Raw genomic sequence first — 11311 nt, 5'->3', positions numbered from 1 at the left:
TTATTAATTTCTACTTTTATGGTGTTGTGATCAGAGAAGATGCTATTATCTCAGTGTTCTGGATTTTGTTGAGGGTTGCTGTGTGGTCTATCCTGGAGAACATTCCATGTGCATTGGAAAAGAATGTGTACTTTGCTGCTGTTGGGTGGAGTGTTCGATATATGTCTGTGAGGTCAAGTTGGTTGATTGTGGCCTTTAGATCTTCTGTGTCTTTGTTCAGTTTCTTTTTAGATGTTCTATCCATTACCAAGAGTGGTGTGTTGAAGTCTCCAGCTATTATTGTGGAACTGTCATTTTCTCTTTTCAGTGCTGTTAGCATTTGTTTTATGTATTTTGAAGCCCTGTCATTGGGTTCGTAGATATTTATCATGGTTATGTCCTCATGATGGATTGCCCTTTAATCATTATATAATGTCCTTTCTTGTCTTTAATGGTGGATTTTGTTTTAAAGTCTATTTTCTCTGAGATTAGTATTGCCACTCCTGCTCTTTTTTGGTTACTGTTTGCTTGATATATTTTTTTCATCCTTTGATTTTTAACAAATTCATGTCTTTGTTTCTTAGGTGTGTCTCTTGTAGACAGCATATTGATGGGTTCTGTTTTTTTATTCATTCTGTCACTTTCTGTCTCTTTATGGGTACATTTAAGCCATTTACATTCAGTGTGATGACTGATAGGTGTGATTTTCTTGCTGTCATTTTGTAGTGCTTTTTTTTTTTTGTGGTGCTGACGTTTTCTTTCTTCCTCTTACTCTCCTGTGTTGAGTTCCTTTGTTTGTGAAATTTCTTTTCATTTCTTTCATTATAGTAGATTTTTTGTTTACTGAGATTTTATGTTTTTCTTCATTTTGTTGAGTAGATTTGTTAACTTTCTTTGTGGTTACCTTGAAATTTACCCTTATCTTCCTAAGACTGAACCAGTCTTTTGTCACTTGATATTACCTTGATTTCCTCTCCATTTGAAAGTTCTATATCTATACTGTGTATTCCCCCCTTTTATTGTTGTCACATTTTTGTCATTTACAGATTGACGTCTCTGGTTCCCTGTTTTGAATCTTTTAGTTTTGTTTTATCCTTGAGAATTCATTACCTAGGTTGGTATTTGACTGATACTGTCGTGTGTCCTAGATTCAGGTTGTTGTCTGATGTTGTTGGTTCTCTAACCGAAGGACTTCCTTTAATAATTCTTGTAAGCTTGGTTTGGTTTTTACAAATTCCCTTAATTTCTATTTATCTGGAAATGTCCTAATTTTGTCGTCCTATTTGAGAGAGAGTTTTGCAGGATATATTTTTCTTGGTTGGCAGTTTTTTTCTTTCATGGTTTTATGTATATCCTCCTATTGTGTTCTTGCCTGCATGGTTTCTGCTGAGTAATCAGAGCTTAGTCTTATTGTGTCCCCTTTGTATGTGACTTTTTGTTTTTCTCGAGTTGCTTTCAGGATTCTGTCTTTGTTTTTGGTTTTGACAAGTGTGATTATGATATGTCTTTGTGACTTTCTTTTTGGGTCAATCCTATGTGGGGTTCATTGAGCTTCTTGGATGGTCAGCTTTTCATCTTTCATGATATTAGGCAAGTTTTATATCAGCAAATCTTCTATGATCCTCTCTGTGTTTTCCATCCCCCATCCCCCGGTTCTGGAACTCCGATCACACACAGATTTTTGCTCTTGATTGTATTCCATGTAGTTCTTAGGTTTTGTTCATTCTTCTTCATTCTTTTCTCTGATTTTTCCTCAAAGAAAGTGGCATCTATGGATTTGTTTTCAATTTTGCTGATTCTGTCTTCCATTGTTTCAAATTTGCTTCTAAAACCTTCGATTGCATTGTCCATTTCTGAAATTTTATTGTTTATCTTTTGGATTTCTAATTGCTGTTTTGTATGAGTTCTAATTGTTTATTTATTTTGACAATTTGTTCTTGTATTATTTTCCTGAATTCTTCTATTGCTTTGTCTGTGTTTTCATTGATTTTTGACTATGTTTTGGTTGGTTTTATCTGCGTTTTCAATGTTTTTGTCTGCATTTTCCTTGACTTCTTTCCTAATCTCTTGGAGAGCCCTGAATATTAGACTTTTGAATTCCCTGTCAGGTAGTTCCAGTGCCTTTTCTTCTGCTCTAAGGTCAACTGGATTGGTTGCTTACTGGAGCAATCTTGTCCTTTTTTTTTTTTTTTTTTATGTTTTGATATTGTCTGCTGTCTGAAACATTCAGGTATTGTTTTCTTTATTTTTTGATTGTAGGTTTATTTGTTTTGTCGTGCTTTTGTTTGGTTATGTCTGGGCAGGTGGGCTGGGCGTGCTTTGTTGCTTGCTTATCTATGGGCACAATAGTTCTCATCACCTTATCCTGGTGTGCAGGGCCAGTTGCTCAGCTGTGGTGCAGCAGGGTAGGTCCAGCAGGAAGGGAAGGGGCAGAGATGAGTTGTTTGTCTACAGCAAGAACTGGGCTGGGGGCTGGTGCAGGACCACTGTGGTATTCAGAGGGGGATCCCAAGCTGGTGGGGAAGGGCCTGCAGTCCAGGCTGGGTCCCCTCGGGGCTGTGGTGGGCAGCAGGAGGGGTCCAGAGCCTGTGACAGGGCCTGAGGTCCAGGTTGGTTCCCTTGGGGCTGTGGCGGGTGGTGGAAGGGGCCCAGAGCTGGCGGGAAGGGGCCTGGGGTCCATTCCAGGTCCCCTTGGGGCCATGGCGGGTGGCAGAAAGAGTCCAGAGCTGGCAAGAAGGGACCTGGGGTCCAGGCTGTGTCCTCTGGTTGCCATGGTGGGAGGGGTCCAGAGGTGGCAGGAAGGGGCCTGGGGTCTGGGCCAGGTCCCTTGGTTGCTGTGGTGGGAGGGATCTGGAGCGGGCAGGAAGGAGCCTAGGGTCTGGGCCAGGTCCCCTCGGGATCACAGGCAGTGGCGAGAGGGGTCTGGAGCTGGCAGGAAGTGGTCTGGGTCTGGGGCCAGGTCCCCTGGTTGCCATGGTGGGCAGCAGAAGGGGTCCAGAGCTGGCAGGAAGGGGCCTGGGGCCTGGGTCGGGTCTGCTGGTTGCTGCAGCGGGTGACAGGAGGGGTTTGGAGCTGATGGGAAGGGGCCCGGGGTCCAAGCTGGGTCCCCTTAGGCCACAGGTGGTGGCGGGAGGGGTCTGGGGCTGGTAGGAAGGGGCCTGGTGTCCGGGCTGGGTTCTCTTGTGGCCACGGGTGGTGAGACAGAGGAGAGAGGTAGGAGTGGGGGATGCAAAGGCATGGGCAGAGGGGGCTAGATGGAGGTGGGCAATAGGGTGGGTTGGTACTCCGGTTCCCAGTAGTCAGAGTTGCCACGATAGGGCAGTTATAGCCACTGTTCAACAGAGAGGTAGGGATTGTAGGAGCATGCTTCTGTGGTTAACAGTGAGATAGTCTGGGTTTATCCTTGAGTTGCAGCCAGCAGATGTAGTCTTACTTAGTCCTGGATGTGTCCACACTGTACCTCTGTCTCCTGTTGGAAATTCCGTGGAGGTGCCTTTCTGCATGCAGGTTTGTTGACTATATTCTAAGATGGCAACGCTGAGTCATACTGTTTGGTCAGGAACCTCCACTCCATATCTCTATTTCTTCCCCGTTTTCTATTGATTTCTTCTTCCCCTCAGTGACTTCCAATCTAATAATTTATTCCTTCATTTAAGGGTCAGGGTTCTAGGACCGATGTTTGTATGTGTTCTATAGCTCTTTGTTGCAGCAGGATAGCTTAGTGAGACTGACTAGTCTGCCATCTTGGCTCTGCCTCGTCAGTCTCCTTTATTTATTGTCCAGCTTTTACATGCATATGAGGTGATTGAAAACACCATGGCTTGGGTCAGGCGCACTTTAGTCCTCAAAGTGACATCTTTGCTTTTTAACACCTTAAAGAGGTCTTTAGCAGCAGATTTGCCCAATGCAATGCATTGTTTGACTTCTTGACTGCTACTTCCATGGGCGTTGATTGTGGATCCAAGTAAAATAAAATCCTTGACAACTTCAGTCTTTTCTCTGTTTATCATGATGTTGCTTATTGGTCCAGTTGTGAGGATTTTTGTTTTCTTGTGTTAAGATGTAATCCATACTGAAGGTTGTAGTCTTTGATCTTTATCAATAAGTGCTTCAAGTCCTTTTCACTTTCAACAAGCTAGGTTGTGTCATCTGCATATTACAGGTTGTTAATCAGCCTTCCTCCAATCCTGATGCTATGTTCTTCTTCATATAGTCCAGCTTCTCATTATTTGCTCAGCATACAGATTGACTAAGTATGGTGAAAGGATACAACCCTGATGCACGCTATTCTTTTTGATGATGAACGCAACGCCATTCCTCTTCAATTTGTCATTCCCGGCATAGTATACTATACGGTTGTCCAATTCAAAATGGCCAGTACCAGTCCATTTCAGCTCACTAATGCCCAGGATATCGATGTTTATGCATTCCATTTCATTTTTGACGACTTCCAATTTTTCTAGATTCATACTTCGTACATTCCACATTCCTATTATTAATGGATGTTTGCAGCTGTTTCTTCTCATTTGGAGTTGTGCCACATCAGCAAATGAAGGTCCTGAAAACTTGGCTCCATCCACATCATTAAGGTCAACTCTACTTTGAGGAGACATGTGATCTTTAAGGTTGTGTGTCAGCTTGGCTAGGCTGTGATTCTCAGTGGTTTGGCAGTTATGATGTAGTTTGGCAGTCGTATGATGATGTGATCATCTCCCTGATGAGATTTGATATAATATGATCACCTCCATGATGGGATGTGCTGTGAGTAGCCAATCAATTGAAAGGGAGTTTTTCTTTGGGAGTGTGGCCTGCATCCAATCTAGGTGAACTTTCTGGCAAGGTTCATGGGCTTTTGCTTGCTCTGGATCCTGCAGCTGGCTCCTGTTCATCTGACCTCAGGTTCTTGGGACTTGAGCTAGCAGCTTACTGCCATCTTGCCTGCCCATCTTGGGATTTGTTGGTCCTGGCAACCTATGAGCAAGAGCCCTGCAGTCTGACCAGCTAATCTTGGGTTCACCAGCCCCTGTGACTACAAGAATCAAGAGAAGCCTCCAGCCTGACCCGCGGACTTGGGACGTTCCAGCCTCTAGAACCGCATGAACCATTTCCTTGATATAAATCCCTCTCTATATATATCTTTATGTGCTTTACTGATTTTGCTTCTCTAGAGAACCCAACCTAAGACAAGGCATCTCTTCCCCAGTCATATTTTGAGTACCTTCCAACTAGTCTGTCTTGGTCTGGAAGATATGCTGAAACCTGTCCACCATAGATGACCCTGCTGGTATTTGAAATACCAGTGGCATAGCTTCCAGTATCACAGCAACACACAAGCCACCACAGTGTGACAAACTGACAGACGTGTGGGGGTATTGAGTGTATATTACTTAAAAATGAGAATGACATAGCAAAGCCCTTTTGCACAAGCCACATTAGGAAGTAGGAAATGGTGAAAAAGAGTTCCTGGTTGAAGCATTGTTAGATAAGTTGGGCTATGTGGGATTCTTTGGCAAAAATGTTTAGGGTAGCAAGCTGTTTGTGTTTTTCATGCTTCTGAAGAGAGTAGCTTTACTCTCCACTATTATAAGCACGCCCCCCAAAAAAAGGTGAGGGAGAATGAAAGTGAAGCTGTAACCTCTTGGGTAGGTCCTGAAGAATTGAGAGAATGAAGAAGATCTTTAAGAAGCATTGAGAGCGGTTTTGGTGTTGTAAGGAGACATAATATATACATCTCTACAAATATTAACTCATGTAAATCCTTCTATCACTCTCATAAAAGTAGGTATTGTGCTCCTCATTTTTCTAGTTGAGGAAACAGAGGTTCAAAGAGGTTAGTGACATAACTGGTAACTGGCAAAGCCAGGATTTAAACCCAGGACCTTCTGACACAAAAGCCATGCTGCCTTGGTTCTTACCAACAGCTGAGTGGGATAGTGTGGCAATGGTTGATGGCGAACTACCCATAGGTTACTAGCTGAGTTTCTGTAACTACATCTCCCTGATCTGGGCGTTGACTAGACACTGAATTGTTAGAAGATCAAATGCTTTGGGATGCCTGTGGTGAAGAGTTAATCGTTGGATCAGACCCTGGTTTCTCTACCTACTATAGCATTAGGGCATTTCTTGAGCCTGGAGTGGGGACTAGGCAAGAAAAAGAGTCTGTCTCAGTGTGTTTTGCAAAGGGAAGGAACGGACATTTTTTGAGTACTTACTGCACTCTCTCATTTAATCCTTTCACGAACTCTGTGTGATGTAGATATTAGTCTCAGTGTTTGTCTGTCTCTCTCTTTCAAAATATGACATTGATTAAGCATAATAACTTGCCCTAAGTGCCACAGCTAGCAAGTATAAGACCCTAGGTACAAATCTAAGTCTTTGAGACTCTAAACTTAAAGCCCGTTTCTTTCTCTTTCTTTTCTAAGAATTTCTCTCCTAATTCTGGGATGGTAGTCTTGCTTCTTCCTCTTTGAGTGAGGCTACTTTGGGTTTACTCTTTTTAAACCTCGATACTTCCCTTGGGCATTGAGTTAATTTTTCCTTCTGACTGTTAGCCTTTACTGCCAAAGCTGGGTCTGTGTTTTGGTCAATTTAGATTATCTTTGATTTAGGAATTTTGTTTTAGGTTTCTGGATCATCCCTCTGTACCATCTACCTTATGCCCTGGAGTGGAGTCATTCTTGACTCCTTGCTCTTAAATCCGACACCCAATGCGTCAGGAAATCCTGTTGGCCACACCTTCAAATATATCCAAAAATCTCATCCCTTCTCACCACCTCCACTGCTACCACCCTGATCTAAGCTACCATCATGTCTCACCTGGTTTATTATAGCAGCCTCCTAATTTTGCCGCCGTACAGTCAAAGTGATCCTTTTAAAATGTAAATTAGATTATATCACTCTTCTGCTCAGAATAAAAGGCAATTTCCTGCATTAGCTCATGATTTCAAATACACATGCAGACACATATCTACATACCTGCCATGCACTTTCCCTGATATTGGGTGACCATCTAGTTTATTGTTCAAACTGGAACACTTTTAAGATAGAAATAAGTAGTTCTGTTGATCATTATATTGGAAAAACAAGCATAGACTGAGACTGTCCCAGGTAGACTGAGAATCTGGTCGCTCAATCCAGATAGCCATATGGATAATTCTCTCACTTCTTTTGAGGTCTTTTTGGAAATGTCACCCTGTCAGTGAGGCCTTCTTTGACCTCTATTCAAAATTGCAACACATACCTGCCCCCACCCCCATAATGCCTTCCCAGATTTATTTTTCTCCATGATATTCTCACCGTCTGATAGAGTGTATGTTTTAATTAGCTATATGTCTGTTGTTCATCTTCCCTCTCTAGAATGTAAACTTCCAGAAGACAGGGATTTTTATCTGTTTTGTTCATCATAAGGAGCCCTGGTGGCACAACAGTTAAAGCGCTCGGCTGCTAACCAAAAGGTCAGTGGTTGGAACTCACCAGCCGCTCCATGGAAGAAAGATGTGGCATTCTGCTTCCGTAAAGATTTACAACCTTGGAAGGATTACAATAGAGGGCCCCAGACAGAGCTGGAGAAAGATGTAGAACAAAATTCAAATTCACAAAGAAAGACCAGACTAATTGCTCTGACAGAGACTGGAGAAACCCTGAGAGTGTGGCCCCTGGACATACTTTTAACTCAGTACTGAAGTCACTTCTGAGATTCACCCTTCAGCCAAATATTAGACAGGCTGTTAAAACAAACAATAATACACATAGCTCAACCATGTATAGGAGACTAAATGGGCACACCAGCCCAGGGGCAAGGACGAGAAGGCAGGAGGGGACAGGAAGCTGGACGAATGGAAATGGGGAACCCAAGATCGAGAAGGGGTTGGCATCCAATGTCACAAAATAATATGTGTATTAATTGTTTAATGAGAAATTAATTTGCTCTGTAAACCTTCATCTAAAGCACAATTTAAAAAATCTACAAAAAGCTAAAAAAAAGAGATTTACAGCCTTGGAAAACCTATGGGGCAGTTCTACTCTGTCCTATAGGGTTGCTATGAGTCGGAATCTACTTGACAACAGTGGGTTTTTTTGGTTTTGTTCATCACACTTGTTATGGATTAAATTGTGTCCCCCAAAAATGTGTGTCGACTTGGCTAGTCCATGATTCCCAGTATTGTGTGATTGTCCACCATTTTGTCATTTGATGTGATTTTCCTGTGTTGTAAATCCTATCTCTATGATGTTAATGAGGTGGGATTAGTGGCAGTTATGTTAATGAGGCAGGACTCAATCTACAAGATTAGGTTGTGTCTTAAGTCAATCACTTTTGAGATATAAAGGAGAGAAGTGAGTAGAGAGACATGGGTACCTCATACCACCAAGAAAGCAACATGGGGAGCAGAGCCACATCCTTTGGACCCGAGGTTCCTGCGCTGAGAAGCTCCTTGACCAGGGGAAGATTGATGACAAGACCTTCCTCTAGAGCCGACGGAGAGAGAAAGCCTTCCCCTGGAGCTGGCACCCTGAATTCGGACTTTTAGCCTCCTAGACTGTGAGAGGATAAATTTCTCTATGTTCAAGCCACCCACTTGTGGTATTTCTGTTATAGCAGCACTAGATAACTAAGACAATACTATATCCCTAGCATCTAAATAGTCCAGAATACCATAGTAGGTGGTCAGTAGATAGTTGTTAAATGAATGAATGGATGAATGAGAAGAGGGGAAAGTTCTGTTTCTTGAAGAGTTTTTCTCCTTAGAGTCCTCTTCCTAAACCATTTTTTCTTGTTCTTTTCTATTTATTTTAGTAACACTTCGGCAATTTGAGACCTTAGAAGAGTTTTCCAATGTGTTCTTACACCTAAGAATTACTATAATTCCCTAAACTAAGACTTTGGACTCTCTAGGGAAGGAAGTTTGCATCTAGTACCAGCAAAGTTTACTAGATTGCAAGGTTGAGAAGTGGAATTCTTACTTTTAGTGAAGTCATGTCTTGGGGCTGTGTCATCTGCTGGGGCAGGTACGAGAACCAAACACCTACACAAAGCTAATGCTCCAGTTTGCTCAATTTCCCCCTTTTTCTTCTGTCTGTTACATCTGTATCCTCAGACTGTAGACCCATATTGAAGAGGGTGAATAGTATATCAGGGTCCAGCCTTTTCTTACCCAGGATTCTGAAGTTCTTTTCTGAAACAGCTCAGAGGAAGGGAGGGGGTGAGATGAGGGGACGGACTACTTATTTCTAGTTGAAAGTAGCAATTGGGATCTCCAAAGATACTGTTAGGATCAGAGAGTAGGAGGGAGTCTTAGTTTTCTGAACCACTGGAAATGGGTTTTAGAATTGCTGAAGATGGGAGTTACTGCTAAAGAGGGAATTTGGCCGTAGGAACTGAGACGTGCTGCAGTAGGGACTAGACAGGGGAAATAAAATGCCTTGTAGAATTTCTGAGCTTTGGTTTTCCTAAAGCTTCTGACATGGCCATATAGCAGGGGCCAAAGTCCTAGTGAATTGAGATGTTTTGTTGTTGTTAGAAGCTGTCGAGTTGGTTCTGACTCATAATGACCATATGTACAACAGAACGAAACAGTGACAGGTTCTGCGCCATCCTCACCAACGTTGCTATGTTTGAGCCCATTGTTGCAGCCACTGTGTCAGTCCATCTCTCTGGGGGTCGTCGTTTTTTTTGCTCTCTACCGAGCCTTATGTCCTTCTCCAGGGAATGATCCCTCCTGATAACATGTCCAAAGTACGTGAGACGAAGTCTTGCCATCCTTGCTTCTAGGGAACATTCTGGCTGTACTTCTTCCAAGACAGATTTGTTCATTCTTCTGGCAGCCCATGGTATATTCAGTATTCTTTGCCAACACCATAATTCAAAGGCATCAATTCTTCTTCGGTCTTCCTTATCCATTGTTCAGCTTTTGCACGCATATAAGGCGATTGAAAATACCATGGCTTGGGTCAGGCACACCTTAGAGTTCAAAGTGACATCTTTGCTTTTTAACACTTTAAAGAGATCTTTTTCAGAATTGGAGTTCTGGTGGCATAATGGTTAAGAGCTCAGCTGCTAACCAAAAGGTCGGCAGTTTGAATCCCTGTGGGACGGTTCTACTCTGTCCTACAGGGTCGCTATGTGTCAGAATCGACTTGACGGCAGCGGGTTTGGTTTTTTGGTTTTGCAGAATTGGAGATAGGAGAGTAGAATAGCTTGTGGAAATGGGAGAGTAATATAGCTTTTGGGGATATTGAAAAGTCACAGTACTGACAGTAAATAGGGACTCAGTACTAAAAAAGTTTGAGTAAATGTAGCAGATAGCCTAAAAAGAGAAACCTAGAGGAAGCTTCTGCTTTCCCATAATTGTATCAATATTAATTTGGAACCAAGGAATCCTTGGCAAGCAGATATATAGTGGAGAAAGCCATATTATGAAACAAAAGGAAATTCCCATTTGGCATATCCTTAATTCAGAAAACAAAGTCGTTTGCAATCTGGTAGATGCGAATTTAGGTTTCTAGTCTCATTTCCCATGAGTTATTGTCCACATATCTTGTGTCTTTTCACATCTTTGTGCCTCCAATACTTCTACCATATTCAAAGTCTAACCTTGCAAGGCTTAACTTGGTGTTATCACCTCTGAAGCTCTTTGCAGTACCCTCAGTCAGAATGCATCCCTTTTTTCCTTCCCTGGGTTCCCATTACCCATTGTTTATAATTCTGTTATAGCATATTGCTTGAAAAAATATGCAGTGAAACCTGTGAGAGCTGGAACTTGACGGGATTGTCTTGTTTTTCCATGTTTTGCAAGTTTTCCACCTTTGACAGAATGCAGTCTTATCACTTTTATGTTGCTCTCTATTAATGGAAAATATTTGAGTTTTCCTTCTCTGACAAGTTTCCGCCTTACACAGGTTACGGCTTTTGCAGGTTTCATTGTATATGTATTATATCCCACCCCGCCACCCCCCCCCACACACATACAGACATGCCTGTCTCTCGTGTGAATATGAACTCTTTAAGGCAGGGACTCTGTCTTATTTATCTTCTTATTAATGCGGTTCTGCTATGAGGGGGGAAGGATTGATACATCCAATTCCCTTCCACCCAGGCCTGTAATGCCTGGCACATAGTAGAATTTCAGTAACTTTTTTGCTGAATAGAGTTGACTCTGGATTACTCAGATGAACACATTGTACCATAGACTGACCTGACTCTTCTTCCCCTCCCCACCCTGGGCAGTGACCCGCTTTGTGGCGGTACACTTTGCTCCTGGCTCAGTTGTACTTATAGCAGGGAGCACTGCTATTTGCTTTTCTTAGTCCTGACTCCAGCATTTTCCCTTTGATC

General features: G+C 42.5%; 1 protein-coding gene across 2 annotated transcripts in view; it reads left to right on the top strand.

Annotated features, from left to right (window-relative positions):
- Positions 1-11311, top strand: part of NHEJ1 (non-homologous end joining factor 1) — a 118350-nt gene that overhangs the window by 95692 nt on the left and 11347 nt on the right. The window lies entirely within an intron of this gene.

The sequence above is a fragment of the Trichechus manatus genome, unplaced genomic scaffold (genome assembly GCF_000243295.1).
Source record: "Trichechus manatus latirostris isolate Lorelei unplaced genomic scaffold, TriManLat1.0 scaffold00041, whole genome shotgun sequence".
NCBI lineage: Eukaryota > Metazoa > Chordata > Mammalia > Sirenia > Trichechidae > Trichechus > Trichechus manatus.
Note: the sequence above shows the minus strand (reverse complement) of the source record. Positions and strands in the feature narration are given on the sequence as shown.